The sequence below is a fragment of the Phaseolus vulgaris genome, chromosome 8 (assembly GCF_051622355.1).
Source record: "Phaseolus vulgaris cultivar YP4 chromosome 8, ASM5162235v1, whole genome shotgun sequence".
Taxonomy (NCBI): Eukaryota; Viridiplantae; Streptophyta; class Magnoliopsida; order Fabales; family Fabaceae; genus Phaseolus; species Phaseolus vulgaris.
In genome coordinates this window covers 58,917,784-58,923,157 of record NC_143505.1, presented here as the reverse complement: position 1 = coordinate 58,923,157, position 5,374 = coordinate 58,917,784, and positions in this window count along the sequence as shown.

Here is a 5,374-nt window from a genome sequence, read left to right as displayed (position 1 = left end):
TTTTATGAGAATTACCACATATTTATAGGTCTAGTTACAATTCAAACTCTTAAAAAAAGTATTTTATATGAATAATGAATATTGTATATAATATATTATGATCTATTTGTATGACTTAATTATCACATTAAATAAATGGTTATTAACTTGAAGCGTATCTTAGTGTAAATTATGAGTAGATAAGATTATGGATGAGATAAAGATGTAATTAGGCTAAATAAGAAAAATGAATCTAGACTTATATATAAAAAAAAAACAAGATTAAGCCTAAAAAGTACAGGACTAATATCTTCAAAAGATCAACAACTTTAGAAAGTTATAATTTTAATTGATATGATTGAGATGGATGTAAAATAGGAGTAATATGAGAGTAAGAAAATGTAACTAAAATGATGATTTGAATTGAGAAACGTACCTGAAGATTTGTGCAGATAGAATGTGAAGAAGAAGAAGAAGAAATATTAAGTGAATGGTGTGGAGATGCAATTTTAAAGAATGAAAAGAAATGAGAAAGAAGTATGAACTTCCTCGGTTTCCAAGTAAGGCATAAAGATGCAATTCATTCCTTCCTTTTTCTTCACTTTTATCAATTTAACAACAAATTCTTTTTCCAATCTTCTTCTGTTTCTGCTTTCACCTCTGCACAAGTTACGAATATATACAAGAAATCAGGACTAAATGTTTTATTACTTTTATATGACATCATTATTAATGATTCTAACTTAAACCCAATATAAGCTAATAAAAAATAAATAAAACACAAACAATGTTAGAAAAAGAACTCAAATGTGTTACAATTTGCCCAAATGATTACAGCAGTGTGATAGACCCATCTATCACAGTGACACAGATTCGTCATAGCTCATCAAAACAGTGGCAGGGTTTTATTCTACCACCAGACAACTAATACTTTTTATGTCGTTAGTTATATGTTATTTATATATTTTATATTTCAATTTTGGTCATAATGTTATAAACTGGATCTTGCTGTAACTATAGTTTGAAGACTTTGACAGTTTTACTATACTTTAATCTATTACCGGCTTAGTCTTGAACCTACAAATTCACAAACAAAGGTGTGTTCTATTATTTGTCAAAGAGACTAATATTTGATTGTCAAATTAAAGAATTTAATGTGATCAAATAAATTATTATTTCTTTACTTTCAACGACACAAAAGTCTTCTGTTCTGAATGAGGATATTTTCTTTTAAATATATAAAAAAACAGACAAATTGGGAAGCGTTTTGTTTATTGAAAGTGAGAAGAATGAATTCAAGTTCTGAGTTGACATTTATAGTTTGTTTTTTTTTATATTGATGTTAGCTCTACTAATATGCATTCAACTTATTTTGGTCAACAGACAAATGAAGAGCTAAAAATTGATTTTTCTAACATTTGTGTTGATTGTATGAATTTTAGATATTATTGTGATTCTTTCGTTTTATCATGTAAGATGAAGAATATACATTCAATCTAACATTGTCCAATATACATTCTCACAAGGCCATCAGATAGTTTCAGGTCATTATGTTGTAGAAACTGAATACCAATCCATTTAAAGCAAAGAGACCACACCTAGTTGAACATAGACGCATTGGATAAACAAATGTTGAGATGATTCATCCACCCTTGACATAGCACACACTAACTATAAGTATTTATCAACACCCCTCTCCTAATGAGATTTTGCCTTGTTAGAATTTTATCCAGCAATACCCTCCATGCAGTAGCAATGCTTTAGCATTCCAAAGCATTTTGAAGCACCCATCATTGGTTATAGTTCCCTGGTTTGATAAGCATCCAAACACAGACTTCACCGTGAACATCCCTAAAACATCACCTCTCCATATCTGAATATCCTTCGCCTCCTTGTTTAGAATAATCCTGGATATGTTCCTATGAAGTTCTTCTTCATGTAATACTTCCCACTCGAACCTGTTCCTTCTTCACCTCAGCCTCCACTGCCATTCAGACTCTGACCAGACCCCTACTTCTCCCACCTTCTTCCCTTGATCAAGGCATATTTTTTAGAATATTTTATATGACTTTAATCTCCATTTTTTGGTCCATGTTTTATTAACTTTTCTCCCTTTAATCTGCTCAGTTTTGAATAGATTCACAATGGTTGTTGTCCAAACTTCTTAATCAGTAACTTTTAGATTAGAAAAGTTAGTACGCTCAAGTGACTACAACAACGGCTGTTAGGTATAAATGCACAATGCTGTATGATGATATTTTCTTTGTATCTTGAAAAATTCATATATCTTGAAGTCAAAGCAAAATTTCTGTTTTACTATAACTTTCTATCTTTTCATCAATTCCCTTTTACTTCTAGAACCAATACTATAATTTAATGCACTGCGCAATAATCCAGTGTCAAGTAGTATACACATGTAAGCTTCATAATTCAGATTATACTTTCTTGATTGCCCTTTGACACTTCTCTTGGAACAACTTTTGCTACTACTATTGACACATTTGTTTGAGAACCTTTTATTTTTGTCTGTAGGCAACTACTGAATTTGAACCTGTCTGGAACTTTGGCACCAGAGATCGGCAACTTATCTTATTTGGAAATACTGTAAGGAAGTGGCTGCATTGGTGTTTCTAATGCAAACCGGTTACATACGAACACTTTTCAATTTTGCAATTTCTAGCTTCAACTTTTGTAAGATTCATTTGAATATTTCCATTCTGTAGCAGCTTGCAATTACTTCCTCTACTAATGCTTTTAATTTGCATTCTTGAAAGGAACTTTATGTGGAATGACATAAGTGGGAGTATACCGAAGGAGATTGGCAATATCAAAACTTTGAAACTCTTGTAAGTTTAGTCATCTATCTTGGCCAGCATGCTGGACTATGACACATGATTGAATGATTTAGTAGTTGTTGGTGTTGAGGGAATAAAACAGAGCAAGATATTTGTGAACAAAGAATATAAATTTTATTTCACTGTTACTTTTCAAATAAGAATACAATCTCTTTAAATAGTCTTACAATAGACTTCTCAAATTCTATCTTCTCTATCATAAAACCTATACTATAATTTTCATTTAAATCATAGTATAAATGACATTCAAAACTAAAATTAAAGATAATAATTATTGGCTATTCAAATGCTAAAATAAACTGATGACGGCTGACGACTTTGAGTTTAATGCTAACAAATTCCCCCTTAAACTCAAACCTTTCATATTTTTTATTCAGATTGTTGTCGCTCACACTTCCAATTTTATATTTTTTTTTACCCCAACTGCCTCCAATATTATATTTTTCCAGTAGTCACCATATTGTCCTTGATTAGAAGCAACTTCAATTTTCTTCATTGCACCAATCCGTGCAGAATTTTGAATTGAATTACTTTTAATTTTCCAAACAAAATCTTCTCCACTTTCACCCTTTGAATTAAAAGGATTTAAGAAAGACTTTGACTTCAATGAGCTTTGAAGATAATGATTATACCATATTTCCCTTTCAGATGATGTCTCAACACCATTCCATTTATGGTCTTCTCCTAAATCAAAACCATTATTTTCAAGTAAAACACATGAACCAAAAGGAGCTTTTAATTTGAATTGTAATTCATTCACCTTTTCTTTTTGTGCCAAAAGCAACAAAATGGAGTTCTTCAACTTGATTGACTCTACTTTCCTTGTCTTTCTCCATATCAACATATTTTTCTTCCAATTTTGTAAACCTTTTTTGTCCAGGTTATCAAATTTTGCTTCAACACTCTCCAATAATTGTCCCATACTGAGAATATTACTCTTCAAGTCAGGTACATAAATTTCGGTGACACTTTCTTTGGATTTAAAGGCCATGTGCTCCTCCTCCATTGGATTGAGAGCAAAACTTTTTCCCTTCATTTCAACTTTAAACAAATCTATGCCATCAACATCTTTGATTAAGCAATGCTTATTTTCAAACATCACTTTATAGCCTTTTTCCAATAATTGACCAACACTCAAAAGATTTTGATCAATCTCTGGCACAAAAAGAACATATGTAATGATTTTTATACCTTTATAGCTTGTGATAATTATTGTGTCTTTTCCTTTTACTGCAAGGTGTTCACCATTTCCAATCCTCACCCTTTTAATATCAGTAGTTCTCAATTCCTTGAAGAGTTCCTTGTCATGTGTCATGTGGTTGGTAGCCACTGTCAATTAGACAAGATACACTTGAAATATTGCTGCAAAAACCAGTTGCAACGAAAAGTACATCCTCCTCCTCATTTGCAATTTGAGCATCTACATCTTGTTGCTCACTTTGGTTTCTACAAAACATTGCTTCATGCCCAAGTTGATTGCACTTGTTGCACTTAGCATCAGGTCTTCTCCAACACTTAAACGGTGGATGACCTAACTTGTTGCAATGCTTACAAGGAGGATAATTTCTACCTTTGTTTCTCCAGCCACCTTCATGTTTGACTAGTAAGGCTCCTTCTACTGCTCCATCTTGTCTCATGGCTCTCCTTTGTTCTTGTGCTTGTAAAGCATTTAAGAGCTCTGCAAGAGAAATCTTTGATAGGTCGTTTGTGTTCTCCAGGGTTGTTATGGTGGCATCAAACCTCTTTGGAACTGGTTTTTCCACAATTCTTGAATCTTTTAACACATATCCAAGCAACCTCACTTTGTTGGCAATACTTAGATGTCTGTCTGAGTACTCTTTTACGGATTCCGACTCCTTCATTCTCTGCAATTCAAACTCTTTGATTAGATTCAGGGTTTGCATTCCACGAATCCTCTCATTACCTTCATATTCTGCCTTGAGGTAATCCCAGATTTCTTTTGCTGACTTCAAGGACATTATCCTTGTGAATACCATAGGAGATACAACTGCAAATAGACATGCTTTTGCCTTTGATTTCTTCATCTTTTTTTCCTTTTGTGATTTTATTTGTGCCACCGGAGGGTTTTCTGGAAGGGACTGAATTTCATAGTCCTCTTCTACAGCTTCCCATAAATCCAATGCTTCTAGGTAGGTCTCCATACGAACAACCCACATTTGATAATTGTCTCCATCAAAGACAAGTGATGTCATTGCTGAAAAATCTGATCCTCCTTCCATTGGTGCACTCTACTAACCTTACAGATCCCTCAAGAAAATAGCTCCGATACCAATTGTTGGTGTTGAGGGAATAAAACAGAGCAAAATATTTGTGAACAGAGAATATAAATTTTATTTCACTGCTACTTTTCAAATAAGAATAAAATCTCTCTAAATAGTCTTACAATAGACTTCTCAAATTCTACCTTCTCTATCATAAAACCTATACTATCATTTTCATTTAAATAATAGTATAAATGACATTCAAATCTAGAATTAAAGATAATAATTATTGGCTATTCAAATGCTAAATTAAAACTG